The sequence below is a fragment of the Lactuca virosa genome, chromosome 4, assembly GCF_052849685.1.
Source record: "Lactuca virosa cultivar CGN04683 chromosome 4, Lactuca_virosa_CGN04683_v6, whole genome shotgun sequence".
Taxonomy (NCBI): domain Eukaryota; kingdom Viridiplantae; phylum Streptophyta; class Magnoliopsida; order Asterales; family Asteraceae; genus Lactuca; species Lactuca virosa.
In genome coordinates this window covers 175,497,293-175,521,183 of record NC_136429.1, presented here as the reverse complement: position 1 = coordinate 175,521,183, position 23,891 = coordinate 175,497,293, and the positions used below count along the sequence as shown (strand labels likewise).

At 41.2% G+C, this 23,891-nt stretch overlaps 1 non-coding gene across 1 annotated transcript; it reads right to left on the bottom strand.

Moving 5' to 3' along the window:
* Nucleotides 1-21,412: 21,412 nt before the first annotated feature.
* LOC145110554 (small nucleolar RNA snoR80) lies at nucleotides 21,413-21,556 on the bottom strand. The gene has a single exon (XR_013709931.1). It is a non-coding gene; the product is annotated as a small nucleolar RNA snoR80 (small nucleolar RNA).
* Between the last annotated feature and the right edge of the window lie 2,335 nt (nucleotides 21,557-23,891).

Genomic DNA, 23,891 nt, shown 5'->3' with positions numbered 1-23,891 from the left:
CTTTATGTGAGACATCATGAATCGTGTACCATTTGCTTTGGGTACAGGATCGATTGCATGTGCTATAATATTTGTCATTTCTAAATTTTTCCAAATGCCCAGAGGCATTAAGAAGGGAAAAGGTCTAGAATTGGATATGACTAAAATGATTAAGCAATTGTCGAGGACAATCTGAGGTTTACCAAAGAATGGTTGCTCAGGGACAGTTGGAAGTATAGTGCTAATTTTGGAAGGACCATATTGACATATTCTGAAAAGAGACATCTCTTGTTCAGAAGTGATAGTCAAAATGAGAATATGGAGTTGTCTCCATAGGTGGAAGTTATCTGTGTAAGATTAGAAAACTTAATGCAAGAAGCATGTCCAAAGCAATGTACTTTAAATATGAGACTTAGTTTCCATGGAGTTGATCTCCATTGGAATACCTTATAATGACTGTTGACAAGTCTTTGTGACTTTGTACATATTCATTACAGGAGGGTCAGTGCATATAAGTTTAAAATCTAAACAGATTTCGATAAATGATAGGAATTTGAAATTCTCACATTTTTCGATAAGGATTTGGGAGTGTGAAATTAGAATCATTGAAATTATGTTCAATTGGTTTATTTCAAAAAGTAAGGATCATAGACAAACATAGAGTGCATACTTGGTGTATGGCAAAGCTATTGTTTAAGAAAAACATAGTGTACATGCTTGGAGCATGGGACAACTAGTGTTTTTAATTCAAGTATAAAGTTGATAAAACCGAAACAATGAATAATGAGTAATCAGTATGGTGATAAATAAAAGTGTTTATTTATATTCATTGAGTTTGATACCATATTTGATTCATTTATTCTTGTGTTTCACTTTGCATGTTTTGACTTCCAGAATAACTAAGTCGCTCTTCCTGAATGATTAAGTTGTTCAAACCATCCACAGTCGGTCATATGTTGGAAGTAGATATGAATCAAGACTGTCATGGGTTGGTTTGTAGAGGTCCAAGTTGGTGGACAAAGTGGTGCTACAACACTCATGAGTGCTCATAAGTTCTGAGTATTGGATTCAACCCGCGCTCATTTGAATCACTTCATGGATTTGATCACGAGTGATCATGAGATGATAATATCTTATATTCTTCAAACCTAGAGATATGAGTTGTTACTATGAGCTGGTTATACATTGATTGCACGAAAACGCATTGGTAACTCGATGTTATAAAACATGTCTTTGTGTATGATTCAACAAGTAGTAGAACAAGCCATATGAGTCGAAGTTTATCCATTTCTTTTACCCTTAAAGGGATAAAAGCGATATCTGTGGGCCCCTCGATGATTTAGTGATGACACCCTAAGTGCTTGGCCAAGCCTAGACTGATTTGATTTGTTCAATTAGTCGGTCGTCATAAATCGGAAATCGGGAAACAACAATGGACAGAGAGAATGATTATAATCCATGTCTCAGTCCATATGATATCTAGAATGGAGGAATATATGATCCCTTATCTAATGGACGCGTCATTGATTTGTTCAGAGTTCGACAGCGGCTTTAAGAGCTACGATTGCTAGTCGGGTTATGAAGTCGTACTTGCAATAATAGTTTTAGACTTATCCAAGTGGGAGACTGTTGGATTAGATGTCTAAGCCCATAACTATTATTGGTATGTACTTGACCCGAGAGTAGCATGGTCCATTTGGGTTGCATATCATCAGGACAATTTGTTAGGATGGACTTTTGAGAGAAGGTTATTTATGGTTTATTAATATATTATAAGTTATAATATATTAATATGAAATCATATGTTTTAATTAGTATCGATCAAGAATTAATTTGGAATTAATTTAGTGATCAAAAGAGACTAATTAAATCTATGGGGACTAATTATGATAATTAGTTATATTTATATGTGTTGGGCTTATGATCCATGTTGGACCAAGTTTATGTATGGATACATAAAGAGTTGGGCCACATGAACCATGGATCATAAAACCCATGGGTATGGATTATGGGTTATACCCATGACCCTTGGAATCCTACATATAAATAGGTTACTCCATAGCCAAAATCACCACTTCTTTTCTTAGAGAAATATGGAGGTGTTTTGGTGCATGGAATTCTCTCTCAAGAGCCACCTTTGTCCTAGGTGTGTTGTGATTCCATTTGAGGCATTTCATACTATTGGTGCTAAGCTCTTAAGGCCAAATACATCAAGACTTCAAGCCACATAAAATGTATGTTTCCCTAACTAGTATATTATATGGTTTATGTCAAATGCATGCTAGTTATAGGTTTAATGCCTTGGAAACCATTTGCATGTATAATTAGTGAAAACATAGATCCAAGGTATTTAGGGTTGTATGTGCACCATAGGATGTTGTATTATACCAAAATCCAACAGAGTTAACATTGTCTAGTCCTTTCATTGTCAGCTGCGTCTAGTCCTTTAATTTTGAATCCTTCGTGTCTACCAACACATTGAACACACAGTCTAAACAATTTAGCTTTAGTGCATTACACGCATCTCATATTGCCCTTTAGCACAAAACTTCATATCACTTCCCAAGAAAACTTAAGAAAGAGAACATATTTTTGGAATTTTTGATTTTATAAATTTTTTTTATATTTTTGATTTTATAATTTTTTCTATTTTTGATTTCTCCCCCTAAATTTGTGCATAGGGAAGAAATAACATAAAATAAATACGTAAATTTAAACAAACAAAAATAAGAAATCAAAACGAATCATTTTAAGAAAAACTCAGAGCATCGAGAAGAAAAACTCAAACCATAAATAAGCAATTGGAGATGCATCCAGATGACCTAAAAACAGCAAGCAGATGCAGCAACGTATTTATTCTGAGTTGTGTTTCAATTTCGGAACAAAGTTGAATTTTTCAAACTTCAACACATCATTAAATATAGTCCCCATTTGTGATCTTTTCTTTCTTCCTTCCCGCAAAGAACACATAGCCTCACTTAAATTTCTGAAAGTTGTGTAGTTGAAAGATGTCTCCTATAATATGTCTGGAATAGCCACTATCAACCTACCGAAGTCTGATCATATTCCTCCATAGCTGCTCCAGCAAAGAGTGCAAGATTAGTTGGTTTTTGGAACCCAATCCATTTTGAAGCTGGGTCTACCATCACTATCAACACAAGATACTCTTTCCCATGACATATCCTGTTTATTACACACAGAAGATGAAGAAATGTTAGAATCATTAGATGATTTAGAAGTGTGAACTTTGGGTACCCATCTATAGTTAGGTTTAACCCATTTCTTGTTTAATCGGATGAATGCCTCAGCACTTGCTTTAGAACTTGAAACCGATCGCTGAGATGACTTTGAACTAACCGATCTTGGTTTAACTGAACCATCTCTTGAATTTCGCTTCTTCTCAGACACTCCCCTCTTGTCCTTGGGAGTTTGATTCTTGGCCCTTTTAGCATTCCAGTCACCATTTCTTGAACGTGACCTTGAAGGGTTTATTTTAGAGGATCTACCTCTAGGTGTGTTCTGCCAACCTTGTGCATAGTAGGGAACATATGCACGATTTGGATAATTTCGAGCAATCTTTCCAAGTGTTCCACAGTGGAAACATGTCTGTTTCTTCACGTAGAAGTTGTTTCTGCCTGTCCCTGGTAACATGCCCATGTCTTGTCTCTGATTGTTCCCACAAGCACACTTACAGCAAGCAGTCTGTTTTGCTTGTTTTGGTGGCCTGTATTTACCAACAGTAGGTTTATTAGAAGTAACATATTTAGAAGCAACATATTTAGAGTTCAAAGAGACATTGGTTAGACAATCAACAGAACTTGAATTATTATGGTTCTGCTCATCGCCATCTTGCACAGTGACCTTATCTGCACATGAAGTAGAAAAATCAGAATCATTCACATTATCATCATTTATTGTCTCAAATACAATAGGTTTTCCATATTGTAGGTGTGCTTCCCTTGCCACTTCTTCCTCAGTTAAAGGAGTAAAAGTGTAGTTATCATTAAATGGAGGAGGAACACTATCATACCCTAGAACCTTTTTGTCATTCCATCTAATTTGTTTTTCAATCATGGTTTCAACTTTCTTACTTGACAAATCAAATTTTTTAAAATTGAAATCTGCATTTTCAAACTTTATTTTCAATGTGCCTAGCTCAACAGTTAGTCTGTCAATCTTTTCTTGAGCATAATCATAGTGTTCACATTTAGTGTTGTATTCTTCCTTAATCCTTTTCAAGTCTTTGGTTTGGGCCTCTAATTTTTCTTTTAAGGGTTTTTGGGCCTTTCTGAGAGTATAGCCTCCATATTTGAGGTCCTCAATTTCCCTAATTAATAAATCATGTTGATCACGATAATGTTTAATTTTAGCTTCACAGGACTGAGAGCATGAAGCTTCATTAACCTTGGTGATTAAAGAATTCATTATTCACCAAAAAGAGTAATTTACCAAAAATATATATGATTGTGTAGCCAACAAAAATGCCCTTTGACTTGAAACCTCGAAAGTCAAACTTGAAAGTCAAACTTGAAGGTCAAACTTGAAAGTCAAACTTGAAAGTCAAAGTTGAAAGTCAAACTTGAAAGTCAAACGTGAAAGTCAAACATGAAAATAAAACTTTTTGTCCAAAAAAAATAACCTTGACCAAGAACAAAAGTTTCTAGACCGAAAATGAAGCTTCAAGACCAAGAAACGAGGGTATTAGACAGAATATGTGGCTTTTTGACCGAATACGAAGCTTTAGGAACTGACAACGAAGTTATTTGATCGAAAACATGGCTTTTTAACCGAATACGAAGCTTTAGGAACCGAAAACGAAGTTATTTCATCGAAAACGTGGCTTTTGGGCCGAAAACTAGGTTTTAGACCGAGAATGCGAGGCTTCTCAACCGAGAATCTGAAAACTGAGAAGTCTGACCGAGATGCGAGGCTGAGAAGTCCGAACCTAGCCGAGAACCCTCGCACCGAGAACTGCGAGGCTGCGGATCGATAACGAGACCAAGAACTTCGCAAAACCTAGACCGAAATCGCTTGCTGCCGCCGAGAACTGCTGAAGCCCTAACTGAAGACCTGCGCAGCCGCAGAGATCCGAAGCTATTTGACCGAGGACCTCGTAGAAAATGTCAAAAACACAAAATTTTCCAATTTTAAAGCTAAACTCGATCAAAAACTAAAAAATATGAAGAACACAAAGAACAAACAGATAAAAATTCCGTCCAAAATAAATCAAAAACGCCAGAAACTCCAAGAAAATAGGAAGTCTCTCTTAACCCCAAAGGCTTCGTTAAACTACCAAAAACCTCATAACAAGTTATGAGATAAAACTAAAATTTCCACATAAAATGCTAATTGAAACATTATTTTAAAGAGTCATACACTTTTTCTTCGGGTAAAGTCAGTTGCAGATCCAGGATTTGATTCGGTTAGGGCACATAAAAAGTTCCCAGATTATATTTTTTTCGGATAGAATTAAAAATTATGGTAGACACAAGTAAACAAAGCGAAAAAGAAATTACCAATTAATTGTTAACCAGTCAAGATTATAATTTTAGTTTTTTACCTCAAGAAAAGAATAAAATAATTAACCCTAAATGTTATCAAAATGACAAAAATCAACAACCCAATAAATGATTAATCCCAATAAAGTTAACATATCATCTCATCATGAAAGTAGATTGACATTATTGTACTCAATCAACATAGCTACATAAGTAGATCCAAGAGACATAGCCACATCTAACATTTACATAAGTATATTTAAAAAAATAGAGGGGAACAAGAAGGATCCTGTATATGAGCTCGCTAGAGAAGATATGTGACAAAGAGAGGTTGGAGACTGTTGGCTACAACAAGAGGATGTGAGATTGAGACTAAGAGTGGCTTACACAGGTACGATAGTGGAGAATTTGAGAACATGAGAATTTTTTGAGACGGTCTATCCACTATAGTATATTTACTATGGGATATGATCAAGATTTGAAAAAAAAATCAGGATTTTAGGATTTGAAAAGGTTAATCTGAGGATAAATAAGAAGTTTTGGGATTTTGGGATTTTGAAAAACTTTCTAAGTTTCTGCCGATGGTGGGATGTGAGTAGAGAAAATGAAATAGAAAAAAGAGATACCTCATCCTCATGTCATGTGTGCCCTTACATTTCTCATTTTTTATGACTTTGAAAAGTTAAAACACTTCTATGCACCGGGCATACTATATTAATAAATATTTGTAAAGCTTATTCTTATAAAACAATTTTAACTGTTGAGGGCTAGGTTGTCAAAATAAAGATCTTAATTGTATGATCATATGATCCTACAATCTTATGTATGAAAAATGAACTATATCATATACATATCGTATTTAGGATAGGATCACATGTAAGATCGTAGGATTGTAAAATAAGAATCTGATCCGTTCTCACCTTCCTTTTTTTTTGAATTAAAAAATAAAATAAACAATAAAAAAATAAAATAGGAATCCGATCTGATCGTAGGTAAGTGGAGTGGTGCTTAACCTGCAGGAAGGTCAAGACCGAGCACCAGAGACCTCACGACAAGACGCAGTCGTCGGATATCCCTGTGTGGAAATGGGAGGATATTACTATGGATTTCATCACGAAGCTTCCCAGGGCCGCACAGGGAGTGGATTCGATTTGGGTCATCGTAGATCGGTTAACCAAGACTGCCCATTTCATTCCGATCCAGGAGAGCATTTCGGCCGAGAAGCTAGCCGACATCTACATCACGGAGGTAGTAGCTCGGCATGGGGTGCCAGTTTCAGTGATTTTTGACCGAGATGTACGGTTCACTTCCAGATTCTGGAAGAAATTTCATCACGAGTTGGGTACTCGTCTGCACTTTAGCACGACTTTTCACCTACAAATGGATGGTCAGAGCGAGCGGACCATCCAGACCTTGGAGGATATGTTGCAGGCGTGCGTTCTAGACTTCGGTGGTAGTCGAGATACCTACCTTCCCTTGGTAGATTTTTCCTACAATAATAGCTACCACGCCAGCATCGGCCGTCCTCCCTTCGAGATGCTTAATGGGAGGAAGTGCAAAACCCCGATATGCTGAGGTGAGGTTGGGCAGAGAGTCATGGGAAGCACTAAGGTGGTTCTCAAGACCACAGAGAAGATCCAACAGGTCCGGAGTAGACTTCAGACGGCCCATAGTCGGCAGAAGAGCTACGCCAACAAACGTCGATCAGACCTACAGTTTCAGGTAGGAGATATGGTCCTCCTGAAGGTGTCACCTTGGAAAGGTGTCATCCGGTTCAAGAAGCGGGGCAAGTTAGGCCCCATATATATTGGTCTGTTCAGGGTATTGGACCGGGTGGTCTGGGTTGCGTATCGACTGGATCTGCCAGTCAAGCTTAGTCAGATCCACAACACCTTTCATGTCTCCCAACTACAGAAGTGCTTAGTAGATGAATCCACATCGGTGCCTTTAGAGGATATTCAGGTGGATGACAGTCTGAACTACATCGAGAGACCAGTAGCTATTCTCGATAGGAAGACGAAGGATCTGAGGAACAAGAAGGTAGAGTTGGTGCAGGTGCAATGGCAACACCGTAAGGGATCGAAATAGACATGTGAGCCGGAGGATGAGATGAGGGAGCACTACCCAAAGCAATTTCAAGACGCAACAGACTTCGAGGACGAAGTCTGAAATAAGTGGGGGAGATTTGTAACGCTCGGATCCTGGTATGTATTTAATTCTCAATTTATTCATTTTTGTATAGAAACTCGACGAGTTGGAGGCCCCAAACTCGTCGAGCAGATATGGATTTGAACACTGGTTGTGAAGTCTACTCGACGAGCCGAGGAGCCTCAACTCGACGAGTAGGACTGGAAAAATGAAACCCTAATTTTCATGGTTTTTCACCCTATTTAAACACTTTAACCCCATAAGATGGCCTCGTTTATAGACCCCATTGTCCCAAACCCTAGCCACGAAACCCTAATCCACTTTTGAGAGTTTTAAGCCATATTGTGCTTCCTTTGTGATTTTGAGGAAGAAGATTCTTGAAGAAGGAGCAACGACGTGTAGGAGGAGTGTAGATCCAAAAGTTGAGCTTCGTTTTTTGTTCATCTAAGGTATAAAGCTCCTATCTTGTCTATAGAATGTTTAGATCTAGTTTTATGATGTTTTTTCAATATTTTGGTCTAAGAATGTCGGTCTTTGGGACTTGGACATCCCATGGGGGCAAACCTTTCAGATCTAGGGTCTAGAGGGGACTTCTTGGCATAAAGGTGCCAACTTTATGGCCATGGAAGTCCCATGAAGGTTGTGGACCATCTTTTTGGCCTTTTGAGCCAAGTAGTCTATGTATGCAACTAAATATAGGAACTTTACGTGACCAAACTGTCCCTAGAGTCCAGATCTATGATCCTATGGCTTATCTTGAAGTTTTGATGGTTTTTGAAGTTAGAACTAAGCCATTTTGAGCTAGGGTTAGGGCTCATTTCTTCTAGTATGGGTCTTAACGGGTAAAGTCAGAAACTTTACCCTCCTAGATGTGTTTTCGACTCAAGTCTGGAATATGGGACTTAGAATCGAAGAATAATGGCTTAACACGTTAAGAAAGGTTATCAGACTGAAGAACTCGATGGGTTCATAGAAGAACTCGACGAGTTGGGTCGAAAAGTCCCGATTCTGTAAAAGGACGAACTCGACGAGTTCAAGGATGGACTCGACGGGTTGATTGGAAAAGTCCTGGTTCTATTGATAGGAGGAACTTGACGAGTTCGTGAAAGAACTCGACGAGTTGGATCGCGATTTCAAGGTTTTATGATTTATGGAACTCGGCGAGTTGAAGGGCCAACTCGGCGAGTTGAGTCAACCCGGAATATTGACTTTGACTAGAATGTTGACTTTGACTTTGACCAAGGTTGACTCTTAAGGGGTCATGAGTATGAAAGGGTAATTAAGGAAATCTTTTATGTATAGGAGTTTGAGTCGAGTGGATTGTCGGAGCCGAGGATTTCTAGCTAGTTTACAGCATTTGAGGTGAATTACCTTCCAGTAGAAGTGGGTCGAAGGCACCAATGTTGGCCCGCTAACAGCTGATTATGGGAGAGACGATTGTCTTGGTGATAAATGTCTGGTATGCCACTATTTGTTATGCTTTATGTGCTAGTATGATATGATATTATATGATAGGGGTAGGAGGGGTGAAATAGACCCCGTAGCCGGTTGAGATAAACCGGAGGGTAGGTCGGGCACCCATATATGCCTGGCAGGGTAGGTCGAGCACCCAAATATGCTTGACAGGGTAGGTCGGGCACCCATATATGCCTGACAGTATGTTTATGCTATGTTATTATGTGGTAGTGGTAAGGGGTGAAATAGTCCCCGTAACCGGTTGAAATAAACCGTAGGGTAGGTCGGGCACCCAAATATGCCTGGCAGGGTAGGTTGAGCACCCAGATATGCTTGACAGGGTATCTCAGGCACCCAATTATGCCTGACAGGGTAGGCCAGGCACCCAGATATGCCTGGCAGTATGTGATTATGTGGTATGATGGAGGAACTCACTAAGCTTCGTGCTTACAGTTTTCAGTTTTGGTTTCAGGTACTTCTTCTTCGAAGGGAAAGGAGCCGACATTATCGCAGCGCATCACACTACATTTTTCGCACATGACATTTCTGGGAGTGTTAATTTGATATTGTTTTTTCATGACATGTTTTGATTATGTATACATTGGTTTTGATATGAGTTGATTCTATGATGTTTTCAGACAATGGCTTTATAATTATTAAATTAAAAATGAAATTTTTGGTCTTGAATTTTGCGATGTTACAGTTGTGGATCGTATAGAACCCTTTTAAAGTATTTAGAACATTCACAAGTTTTTTCTTTAACTTCAAAATATCCCCTAAAAATTAGAGCTTTTTCATTTTGATTATTTATTTTTTGTATACTTGTCTATTAGATGTAAACCCATGAAAACCACGGTTCAAAAAAAATACTATTATTAATTTCAAATCGTAGTGACTAATAAAAGAAGCATGAATTGGTTTGGAGTTTTTATTTTTTCTTTTCTTTTTTTCAAATAGTCCATTCATCAAAATAATTTAATGTAAATAACAAAGAAAAAAGAAGGAAACAATATTAGAGTGAGGATCCATTTAATAGAAGGAAACAAAAAAAAATCCAAGAAAAACTAACTCAAAAAGCTACATGTGCAATTGTCTAACAAAAAAAAATTACAAAGGCAAGCTTCTTTATAATAATAAACTATTTTTTTTTATAAATTGTTATCTGTATTTGATCCAACCATTTCGGTTGCAAAACAATTCAAGAAACCATTAGCAATCATATGACCAAAACGAACACTTTTCAAAACTCAAAATTGGTAAAATGACTAAAATAATCTTATCATCTCCTGTACTTGTGAGTATATCAATTGAATAAACTTCGCTCACCTCAAAATCCGCATCATACACACTTGTGTTGAGATTTTAAACACTTGATGCGGCTTTGTTCCCATCCATCACAAATTGTTTTAGTTGATGACTAAGAACGCCTTCAACTATTTTACAATAGTATGCACCAGACACCTTTTAAATGGCTTTTGTTACATCTTGGTTTAGGAATGAAAAATGAAGCTAAATAATAACACAAGAAATCATAATTACAAACCATGATTGGATGCACAGAAGAATGCATGATAAGAAACTCTAGTCCACAAATTGTTTCATCATCACACATATCATACTAAAAGCAAAATAAGTTAACCAACACTAACCTAAAATTTAGTTGTTGGGTGTTTAAAAAAATTATAAAGAAAATATGTAACGCTCGGTTCCCTGGTACGCATTTAATTAATTATTTATTTATTTTGAAAGAAGGACTCGGCGAGTTAGTAGCCCTGACTCGTCGAGTAGAGGTCAGAATACGCGCGGGTTTAAATGAACTACTCGACGAGTCAGAGTCTTGACTCGGAGAGTAGGCCAGGCTGGATGAAACCCTATTTTCAGGGTTTTGCACCCTATTTAAGCCACTTAACCCCTTTTGGGCCTCCCTTACCAGCCTCCCTGTCCTCTAAAAACCCTAATCTGTTGTGAGCTTCATCCTTTAGAGATTGTTGAGGTTTTGAGTGTGTTTTTGTGATATAGAAGAGAGTTGGAAGAGCTTAGAGCCATGAAGCTTGTAGAGAAGATCAAGATCCAGGATTTCATCCATCTTTGGAAACCTTCTGAGGTAAAAAGCTCTTAGCTTGATAACCCATAGCTTAGATTTCTTTTAGTGTTGATTTATGGGTCTTTTTGACCCCTTTGAAAAGGATAAGTTACTCTCCATGGGTTGCATGCCAAGTAATCCCTTTTTCCTGTGATATTTAGCCTTTAGAACCATAAAAGAGGTCTTGAACCCGTTTTTGTCCAAGAAATGGTCATGTTCATGGAAGTAGGTTGTTATAACTTGAGTTTGGGACCATTTGAGGTGTACAAAGCCATCAAGTCTCCAACTTTATAGAAATGGACCATGGAAACAATCTGGATCTGTATTTTGGAGCCTTAGAAGTGTGAAACCAGCTGTTTAGGGTAGATCTGCAAGGGACTCAACGAGTTCATAAGGGAACTCGGCGAGTCCGATCGAGGATCTCCGATGATGTTCATGAAACTCGGCGAGTTGCCAAGGAACTCGACGAGTGGATCATCTTGTCCCTTTTCTGAATGTGCTAGGACTCGGCGAGTCTAAGGACGACTCGACGAGTTAGTTCATCCAGTCGCGATGATGGGTAACCTGGGAATTCGACGAGTCATAGGGTGACTCGGCGAGCCGAATCACGATTTTAGGGTTTCTGAGTTCTAAAACTCGGCGAGTTAGGTCAACCAGGAAGGATGACTTTGACCAGCAAGTTGACTTTGACCTGGGGTAAAATGGTCATTTTACCCTAAGAAGGATTATCAGATTTTGATGAAGTGTTGTTATGGATCTAATAGTCGGAGAGTCACCGAAGCAGCAGACAGGGATTCCTCACTCGAGTTTTCAGCAGTCAGTCTTGCGAGGTGAGTTCCCTTTTAGTAGGAACGAGTCCAAGACACCAAGGTCGGCCCGTATATTTGATATGTTAGTAGCTGAGTGTGGGCAGGGCCCAAATCTCGTAGCAGTCTAGTATGGGCGGGGCCCGAACCTCATAGTATTATTTGAGTATAGATATGTGATTGTTTGGTAGATATACTTGTTGTCTGTGTGATACTTGTATGCATGTTAGTAGCGAAGTGTGGGCGAGGCCCGAATCTCCTAGATAGCGGAGTGTGGGCGAGGCCCGAATCTCCTAGACAGTGAAGTGTGGGCGGGGCCCGAATCTCCTAGACAACGGAGTGTCGGCGGGGCCCGAATCTTCATGAGAGTGGGCGGGGCCCGTATCTCCTAGTTGAATGATATTTGTATGGTATGTGGTAGTTTGGGGGAACTCACTAAGCTTCGTGCTTATGGTTTTCAGTTTTGGTTTCAGGTACTTCCACTAGCAAAGGGAAGGGCTCGGGATGATTGCATGGCACACACCACAGTTTCAGCCTGGGATGTTTAGACTCTGATATTCTTATCATATGGTTTTGTCACAGTATTTGATATGACGATTTGAGATACATGATACATGGTTTTATTTATGATTATGGATGATTTATGGTTTTATATTAAGTTTCAAAACGAAATTTTTGGACTATATTTTTAGGATGTTTCAAGTTGGTATCAGAGCCTTGGTTTGAGGGATTCTACCACACTCTCGGGTGTGTCTGAAGTCAAACTAAGGAGTTGGTATGAAATTTTTTACAAGAAAATCATTTTTAGAAAAAGAATTTTGAAAAGAGGAAAGAACTTTGAAAAAGAGAAAAGGGTGTGGTGCATCCAATCAGCCGAGCTCAAGTAAGTACTCCCAAATTACCCATACAAGTTTATGTTATGATATGATTATCAGCTTTATGTGAACACCATGATAGATTAGGACTAAGGATCTAGGAAGGATGCCTTATGTTCCTGTTATATGTGTATCAATTTTATGAACTACATGCTAGTACAGATTAGTCAGTATGATAGCTTGATTAGTATATGCTTGATTATGTGTACTCAATGCTCGAATGTTGCTTGCTTTGTTCTTGTAGGAGTTCTAGCTGTCTTTTACTAACTAGTAAATGAATATGTTAAATTACATATTGCAAGGACTAAATAATTTCAGAAGGTTAGGTCTAGCTCTATTTCGCAGCTCTTGTTTGAGTCCAACCGTTGTAGGGTAGGATCTCTCATTCGAAGAATTATCTAGTCTAAGTGATATGTAATGGTATGTGCGAGCTAGTTAGGGAAGAAAGCAAGGACTTCTTATGCAGCCGATGGAGGAGAGTGGGATGGTGATTACCCTAGGGCCAGCCTAGGATGAGAGTAGCAGAGAGCAGTAGTAGTAGAAGGGACTTGGTGGAGTCAAGGAAGTTCTTGAGGAAAGTACGGATAGATATGGAAGGTGGTATGGGCCCGTACTACTGAAAGAAGTGGATTCGTACTCGAGTCAAGGACCGCTGAGATGAATCCAGTAAACTTGTAGTGTTGAGATCCCTCAATTTATGTTTAGTATTCTGATGTTTGTTATGATGTGTTTTTCAGAATGGTGGTTTTACGCCCTAGACCAGCAGTCGGTAGTTTAAGTGTCGATGAGGGATTAGGCTCAGGCTCTGGAGCTGAGAAGCTAGACGAGCAGACCAGGGAGTTCATCTCCTCAGAGATCACGCACAGCATACTAGACCAGACTCATGTGATCTATGGCACGATCAAGGAGGGCATTCTTGAGCTTTTGGATGAGAGGTTGAGTGCTTTCCGTACTGAGGTCGCGGCCACGATGGGGTTGCGCACACTGACTTTCAGGGAGTTCAGGGCTTGTGGAGCTCCCAACTACCATGGGGCTCGGGACCCCATTGCGAGTAGCATATGGTTGGCGGATGTCGCCAATGCATTCCGCACCAGCAGATGTACCGAGGGAGACAAGGTCCGACTTGCATCCTGTCTTCTGAAGGACAGGGCACGTAACTGGTGGGAGGAAGTCGGATGAGCCATTAGTGATGATACAGTGTTGGATGCGATGACCTGGAGTGAATTCATGACCAGGTTCAGGACCGTGTTCGCACCTGTTATTGAGGTGCGGCAGCTTGCTAGGGAGTTCCAAGATCTCCAGCAGACGACAGAGACAGTGGCAGAGATTACCGCCAAGTTTAGGGAGACCACAGAGACAGTGGCGGACGAGGAGATGAAAAGGGCCCGATACCTTGAGATGCTGAGGAGTGATATCAGACAGTTTGTGAGCCGGCCCAGCTGCAAGACGCTGGAGGATATGATAGAGAGGGCTCGTCAGAAGGAGATTGATTTAGAGATGGAGAGGAAGAGGAAGCCAGAAGCAGTGTCTGGTACGGAAGGCTCGGGCAAAAAGCCCAAGGTAGATTCCCGATGGACGGGCCAGCAGGGTCGAGGCCGCTGTGGCAAGTGCGGCAGGGGGCATGATGGACCATGTAGGGCGGGTAGTTCGGGTTGCTTCAAGTGCGGCCGAACTGGACATGTCAGCAGGGATTGTACTGCTACTACCACCACCACTACAACATCTAATTTGATTTGCTTTCAGTGCAATCAGAGGGGACACAAGAAGTCCCAGTGTCCGAGTCTAGCATCGGTAGGACAGGTGGTGGCACCCACTCCTACCACATTGAGGATTACAGACAACCGTGAGGGCCGGGCTGAGGCGCCAATGGGAAAGAGCAGAGCTTTCCAGTTGACAGCAGAGGAGGCACGTGCAGCTCCTGATGTGGTTACAGGTATGTATCTTATCCATTATCTCTTATTTATTTCTGATTATTAATCATGGTTGCATGTTTGTTTATAGGACCGTTCTTAGTAAACAACATATCAGCTATGGTACTGTTTGATTCGGGGGCTACCCGATCTTTTGTGTCGCTCGCACTTAGCAAGCGATTAATTAGAGCTCCGAGGGAGCTGGATTGCCCACTTGATGTAGAGAGAGTAGATGATATGTAACATCCGGATTTTCAGGGATATTATCGTGTAGTTTGATCTTGTGATTAAATAAGAGACTCGACGAGTTGAGGGTCCAACTCGCCGAGTCGAGCCGGGTTTTTCCCGTGGACTTAATGAGTGGACTCGACGAGTCAGAGGAGGGACTCGCCGAGTAGGCGCTGATTAGAGAAACCCTAATTTTCGGGGTTTGGGACCTATTTAAAGGCACTTATAGCCTCATTTGCGGCCACCCTTTCCCTGGAAGCAAACCCTAAAGGTCATTTGAGCTAGAAAGTGAGAGAGAAACTATCTTGGGATTTTTAGTGCATCATTTGAGAAGAAGAGAAGGAGATCTAGCAAGGATCAAGAGGGGGAAAGTTGGATCCAGTGATAGATCGTCCAGAGCTTCTGAGGAAGGTAAAAGTCTGCACCTTTCTCATTATTTTGGTTAGATCTCATGTGTTTGGAGTTCTAGGGCTTTTACCACCTTTGCTTTGGGACTTTGAGTAAAATGGATTAGCTAGAAGCCTAGTCCTCAGATCTGGACCTTGTGAGGTCCATAGAGTCCAAAGGTCCCAACTTTATTCATCCAAATGAGGGTTGTTGTGCTTAACACCTTAAGAAGGGCTTGTTTTGGCATTTTGAGGCATTTATGCCATGCATGAACGTAAAGGTCGAGACTTTATGTGTCTCTGGTGTCTTAAAGGGCTAGATCTAGGGTTTGGAATGAGAGATATGACTTTGGACGTCTGAATGAGGAATCAGACAGAGGGGACTCGTCGAGTTCATGAGTTGACTCGACGAGTCAGTGAGGGTTTGTCCCGATGAGCTTGAGCATGCGATAGCTCGACGGGTTGGGGGTCAACTCGACGAGCTGAGCTGGACCTTCACGAGACTTCTGAGGATGTGAGTGGACTCGACGATTTGCATGAGTGCACTCGACGAGCCGGGTCAGACATGGACTGTTGACTCGAGTTTGACTTCTGTTGACTCAGGGGTTTGGTCAACATGAGTAATGGAGACCATGGAGGGGTAAAATGGTCTTTTACCCAATTCAAGAGTTAGAGAGAGAAGAATAGCCCTCATTTATTAGGGTCGTGTAAAGAGTATTGATTAGAGATATTCATCTTTTGTGCTAGGCAGAGGCTAGTTCGAGTTTTGGGTGCGAGGGTATTTACTTGCTGCTTGTCAGGTGAGTCTTCTCACTATACTTTACCTTGAGTGGTAATTAGAGTTATGTGACAGAGTATCTTGTATGTTATTTATGTGATGTGATGCACTACATTATTTCTATGTGATTTATGCTGTGTATGTGTTCCAGAGCTACAGAGTTAGGACCGGAAGGTCTACAGAGTTAGGGCCAGAGGGTCCACAAAGTTAGGACCAGAGGGTCCATAGAGTTATAGCCTCGAGTGGCTAATATGTGATTTATGTGGTATTTTGGGGAACTCACTAAGCTTCGTGCTTACTGTGTTATGTGTTATGTGTTTCAGGTTGTTCTCAGGAATCGCGGGAAGGCACCGGCTTGATTGTACACACAAGAGAAGGAATTAGGTTTTTGAAGATCCTGGGTTTTTACTAAACAAATTATGGAGTTTGAATTGTAAACTTAAATGAGATTTTTGTGAAATGCATTACGAGATTCATGTGATTTTTAATGAAAAATTGTTTGAAAATTTACGGTGTTACATGATAGGACTGTCAGGGTTGCGAGGGTTCATAAAGGATGTACGCTATAGTTATTCGATAAGCAGTTTTCAGTGGATCTGGTTCCAAATCCCCTGCGCGGGAATAACGTTCATACTCCTAGTGGGGGAGAGCTAGTGATTTAGGGCGAGAGGCCACAGCGTGGACCCATTCTCTGTTTAGCAGCGAGGGCGAGGCGCCACCTTCAACAGGGTTGCGTCGGATATGTCGCCTATGTCATGGATACACGGGATAAGTGTAAGGCGACAGTTGATGATGTACTAGTATTGCGAGAGTACCCAGACTTATTACCAAAGGATTTACCAGGGATACCTCTGGAGAGACATGTTGAGTTTAGGATTGACCTGGTACCTGGTGCGGCTCCGATAGCCAAGGCAACGTATCGGCTGGCTCCTCCCAAGATGCAGGAGTTGTCTACGTAGCTGCAAGAGCTACTGGACAAGGGTTTTATCAGGCCGAGCAGTTCACCATGGGGAGCCCCGATCCTGTTTGTGAAGAAGAAGGATGGGTCACATCGCATGTGCATAGACTACCGGGAGCTGAACAAGGTAACGGTGAAGAACCGTTACCTACTTCCGAGGATAGATGATTTGTTTGACCAGCTCCAGGGAGCATCTTGGTTCTCCAAGATTGATCTACGGTCAGAGTATCACCAGATGCGATTAAGGGATGATGATATACAGAAGATAGCTTTTAGGACTCGCTATGGTCATTATGAGTTTATGGGTGATGCCGTTCGGGCTCACCGATGCTCCAGCCGTGTTCATGGACCTCATGAACCGCATGTGCAGACCGGTCTAGATCGGTCTGTAATAGTTTTCATTGATGACATCTTGGTTTACTCCAAGAATCAGGAGCAGAATGAGGAGCACCTGAGGGAGGTGCTGGAGACACTGAGGAGGGAGAGACTTTTCGCGAAGTTCTCCAAGTGTGAGTTCTGGTTGCGCGAGGTGCAATTCCTTGGGAACCTTGTCAACCAGAAGGATATTCTAGTCGATCCGGCCAATATAGAGGCCGTGATGCAGTAAGAGATTATGAGGTCTCCAACTGAGATTCGGAGTTTCTTGGGCCTGACAGGGTATTATAGGAGATTTATTCAGGACTTCTCCAAGATTGCAGTTCCGTTGACTCGACTGACCAAGAAGCCGATGGTTTTCCGCTGGGGGCTTAAGCAGCAGGCAGCCTTCAAGACCCTCAAACAGCGGTTATGCGAGGCACCGATTTTGACCTTGCTAGAGGGTGTAGATGACTTCGAAGTTTACTGTGATGCGTCAATGACAGGCATGGGAGCAGTTTTGATGCAGAGGGGTCATGTGATAGCTTATGCTTCGAGGCAGTTGAAGCCTCATGAGGCTAACTATCTGACGCACGATTTAGAGTTGGGGGCAGTGGTGTTTGCCCTCATGATTTGGCGGCATTACCTCTATGGGGTCCGGTGTACCATTTACACGGATCACAAGAGTTTGAGGTACCTCATGGACCACCCGAATCTGAACATGAGGCATCGTCGGTGGTTAGATGTGGTGAAGGACTATGATTGTGAGATCCTTTACCCCCCGAGCAAGGCTAACGTAGTGGCCGATGCCCTGAGCCGCAAGGCGGTAGCGGCCCCGATCCGAGATATATTTATGAGGATGATAGTGATTACTCCATTACTGGAGCAAATCCGAGAGGTGCAGGTTCAGGGCCTGAAGGAGGAGCGCCAGAAGTGCGAAAGGATTGTGGGCCGAGTGGCCTCATTTGATTATGAAAGCCGAAGATTGTTCACCCTGCGTGGGAGGGTCTGGGTTCTGTACCGGGGCGGAGTACGGTAGGTTCTGATGGATGAGGCGTATAAGTCGAGGTTCTCCATCCATCCCGGGGCGACAAAGAAGTACCGAGATCTTCACCCTGATTATTGGTGGCCCTGCATGAAGCGGGACGTAGCATGGTATGTGGAGAGGTGCTTGAACTGCAAGAAGGTCAAGGCCGAGCACCAGAGACTGCACGAGAAGATGCAACCGCTTGACATTCTCGTGTGGAAATGGGAGGATATCACCATGGATTTCATTACCAAGCTTCCCAGGACTGCACCTGGAGTCGATACGATATGGGTCATCGTGGATCGGTTGACCAAGAGCGTCCACTTCATACCGATCTAGGAGAGCATATCGGTCGAGAAGCTGGCCGATATTTTTATGTGAGAGATAGTGGCACAGCATAGGGTGCCTGTCTCGGTGGTGTCAGACCGAGATGTCCGTTTCACTTCTAGATTTTGGAAGCGGTTTCACGAGGAGATGGTTACTCGTCTCCACTTCAGCACCGCTTTCCACCCACAGACAGACGGGCAGAGCGAGAGGACGATACATACTCTCAAGGACATGCTACGCGCATGCGTGTTAGATTTCGGTGGCAGTTGGGATAGGTATCTTCCGTTAGCGGAATTTTCGTATAACAACAGTCACCATGCCAGCATAGATCGACCTCCCTTTGAGATGCTCTACGGGAGGAAGTGTAGGACCCCAATCTGTTGGGGTGAGGTCGGTCATAGAGTTATGGGAAGTACGGAGGTAGTACTCAAGACCACCGAGAGGATCCAGCAGGTCAGGAGCAGGCTCTAGACTGCTCAGATTCGGCAGAAGAGCTACGCCGACAAGTGACGTTCAGATTTAGAGTTCCAGGTGGGCGACATAGTCCTCCTGAAGGTATCACCCTGGAAGGGTTTCATTCGGTTCCGAAAGTGGGGCAAGATGGGCCCCAGGTTTATTGGCCCTTTCCTAGTCATAGCCCGGTGGGCAAGGTAGCGTACCGACTGGATCTTCCCGCCGAGCTCAGCCAGATCCACAACACTTTCCATGTTTCCCAGCTACGAAAGTGCTTGGTGGATGATTCAGTAGTGGTACCCTTAGAGGACATTCAGGGTGATGACAGGCTGAATTACATTAAGAGACCAGTGGCGATTCTGGATCGCAAGACGAAGGAGCTGAGGAACAAGAGGGTCGAGCTAGTGAAGGTGCAGTGGCATCACCGCAAGGGTTCAGAGTGGACATGGGAGCCCGAGGAGGAGATGAGGGAGCACTATGCAAAGTTGTAACGCCCGGTTCCCTGGTACACATTTAATTAATTAATTATTTATTTTGAAAGAAGGACTCAGCGAGTTAGTAGCTCTGACTCGTCGAGTAAAGGTCAGAATACGCGCGGGTTTAAATGAACTACTCGACGAGTCAGAGTCTTGACTCAGAGAGTAGGTCAGGCTGGATGAAACCCTATTTTCGGGGTTTTGCACCCTACTTAAGCCACTTAACCCCTTTTGGGCCTCCCTTACCAGCCTCCCTGTCCTCCAAAAACCCTAATCCGTTGTGAGCTTCTTCCTTTAGAGATTGTTGAGGTTTTGAGTGTGTTTTTTTTATATAGAAGAGAGTTGGAAGAGCTTGGAGCCATCATGCTTGTAGAGAAGACCAAGATCCAGGATTTCATCCATCTTTGGAAACCTTTTAAGGTAAAAAGCTCTTAGCTTGATAACCCATAGCTTAGATCTCTTTTAGTGTTGATTTATGGGACTTTTTGACCCCATTGAAAAGGATAAGTTACTCTCCATGGGTTGCATGCCAAGTAATCCCTTCTTCCTGTGATATTTAGCCTCTAGAACCATAAAAGAGGTATTGAACCCGTTTTTGTCCAAGCAATGGTCATGTTCATGGAAGTAGGTTGCTATAACTTGAGTTTGGGTCCATTTGAGGTGTGAAAATCCATCAAGTCTCCAACTTTATAGAAGTGGACCATCGAAACAATCTGGATCTGTATTTTGGAGCCTTAGAAGTGTGAAACTAGCTCTTTAGGGTAGATCTGCAAGGGACTCAACGAGTTCATAAGGGAACTCAGCGAGTCCGATCGAGGATCTCCGATGATGTTCATGAAACTCGGCGAGTTGCCAAGGAACTCGACGAGTGGATCATCTTGTCCATTTTCTGATTGTGCTAGGACTCGGCGAGTCTGAGGACGACTCAACGAGTTAGTTCGTCCAGTCACAATGATGGGTAGCCTACGAACTCGACGAGTCATAGGATGACTCGGCGAGCCGAATCGCGATTTTAGGGTTTCTGAGTTCTAGAACTCGGCGAGTTAGGTCAACCTGGAAGGATGACTTTGACCAGGATGTTGACTTTGACCAGGGGTAAAATGGTCATTTTACTCGAACCTCATAGTATTATTTGAGTATAGATATGTGATTGTTTGGTAGATATAATTGTTGTCTGTGTGATACTTGTATGCATGTTAGTAGCGGAGCGTAGGCAGGGCCCGAATCTCCTAGACAGCGGAGTGTGGGCGGGGCCCGAATCTCCTAGACAGCGGAGTGTGGGCTGGGCCCGAATCTCCTAGACATCGGAGTGTGGGCGGGGCCCGAATCTCCATGAGAGTGGGAGGGGTCCGTATCTCCTAGTTGCATGATATTTGTATGGTATGTGGTAGTTTGGGGGAGCTCAGTATGCTTCGTGCTTACGGTTTTCAGTTTTGGTTTCAGGTACTTTCACTAGCAAAGGGAAGGGCTCGGGATGATCGCATTACACACACCACAGTTTCAGCCTGAGATGTTTAGACTCTAATATTCTTATCATATGGTTTTGTCAAAGTATTTGATATGATTATTTGAGATTCATGATACATGGTTTTCTTTATGATTATGGATGATTTATGGTTTTATATTAAGTTTCAAAACGAAATTTTTGGACCGTATTTTTAGGATGTTTCAAAATATGTTAGAAAAGACCAACATTGAACATTGGAACTGTTTGATCGAAGTTTGTAAAAAAAGAATTACGAACGTAGATTGTATGAGGTGTTTTGCATCCAAGCCATTGCACCGAGAGGAACTATTTTATCCCCCGGAATTGGTAAATGGATGCATATCATAAATTTCAATCAAATTGAAATCCTAATGGTAGTAAAATGTAGAACAACGAAATGAAGCTCAATGAAATAAGTCGTGAAATGAGAACAAAAATTCCAAAATTTTCAACATAGTCGAAAAATGTTGAGGGTTCAATGTGTGTAACAATAAGATAAGTGTAACAAAAAGATAATAGATTAAAATATAGTTTAATATCATGGAAATCCGCTAAGATATTAAAAGTATATAATCATAAACCTCAAGACAATGTCACAAAATACTCCAGATCTAGATAAAATCAATTGCAAATAATTGGATTTAGCGGGAAAAAAGGTGAAGATATCAATAAAGATTTAGATAAAACCAAATGATTTCTATTCGAACAACTAAGGGTTTGTCGTCAAACATAAGGGGAAAAGGAGCCCATGATCAGAAACTCTAGTCCACAGAAATCAGATAAATTCAAAATTTTCATAATTAATTGGTGAAAGTAGACAAAACCTATTAGATATCTGAAGTGATTGGCACAGACGATGGTAGTAATAGAGATGCAAGGGCTTGAAATATATATAGGGTTGAACGACGGTGATGAACGTCGTAGGGTTTTATTGGGATTTTCTGCAAAAGCATATGTGGGCTATAACTGCAATAATCGACTAATCCTTGTTAGGTTATTCGGTGACATATGACGATAATAGAGTAAGAAATTGGTCAAAAATGAAAGCTAGAATTTGAGCGGGGTTACCAAAGCTGAGTAAATATGAAAAATACACAATCAGTAGCGGAATCTATGAAGAAGATGGAATTAGAGAAGCATTGATGATTACAATCGATAGTAGATGAGATTGTATGTATCAAAAGAATTCAAAATTTTAGAACTGAATTGAATATCAAAGATTTGTAGAAGGATGCGGGATTTATGGGGCGAGAAATCGGGGATTGAGAATTATATTCTAGACACGTAGAAGGACACTTATGGAAAATCACTTAGACATTTTAGGCGGGAAAATAAGATGGGGGGTGGCTCAGCTATTGCAACGTGGCAATTGAGTACTCATTTATTAGGGTAGAAGATTTGCAAATGGTTGAAAAACCATGAGGTCCACCACAATATTGAAAAAGCTCAAGAGAAAATATTGCTAATTAACAAACTTCTTGAAAAAGCTCATCCAATAATTTTTTTTATTTTTAAAATGATTTTTAGGATGAAAAAGCTCATAAAAAAAATTCTATTATGGATTTTCTTGGTTCTAAGATAGATTAGAAAATTTAATTGGGTGGCTTTTAATCTGCTCACATATATTTGGAGGTTGTATTTAATTTTTTGTAATTTACATTTAGAGTCACGAATGATTATGCGTAAGCCATGGGTTTAGTAATTAATGGGTCCTGGTTCTCCGATTGAAATATTTGATTAGTCCACTGAAAAAATAATATTTTGACATTTATACCCTTGGTTCTTAATATGTAAATAATTAGCAAACAGAAAGACAATCCTAGACTCCTAGTGGCTATCGCTTCGATTAAAAGATCGAGAATTACATGACTTCCATGTAGACCAGTAATAGATTACTACATAACACAAAGAACCCAATAATTCAACTTTCCAACCTCTATTAGGAGAACGTGCACAACAAAACCGAGAAATCTGCCATGGATGATGGAGGCATCAACTTGCACCGGAAACTACCAGATCTATGAAAAGAAAGAACAGACGAATAAGAGGTTATCAACAATTTTAGTCACTTGATTACACCAAAACGAACAAATACAAGTGTAAAGCTATCTCCCTTTCATCCCTCCCCATTGTTTGTCGCTTCTCTATGGAATTCACCTGAGCACCACTTCATCTTCTTAAACACACATACAAGTTTTACTTTCATTTTTCGGTTTAATTTAGCTTATTCAAGAATACCGCCAAACTTCTTCAGTTTTTTGCAATACTAGCATTCTCAAACCCAATTTTTAAACCTCCAATTCAACTTCGCAAAATACCTGATAGTTTAAATAATTACCAGACGTGGATGATGAATCCTTATGGGTTTTCTGCCTTTTATCCATTTCCTTCTACCTTCTCATGATTTACTATACATATAATTTATGGTATGTTTTGTTGGGTTTTGAGCATTCTAACACTCCTATGGTGTACATGCAACCCTATAAACCTTGGATCTATGCTTTCTCTATTATACATGCAAATATTAACTATTCCAAGGTTTCATCCTAACTAGCATATTATGAAGCACCTATACTACAAAGTTCTAGTTAGATGACATACCTTTTGATATAGCTTGATGTCTTCAAGCTTTAAGAGCTTAGCCCCAATAGTGTGGAAGCCTCA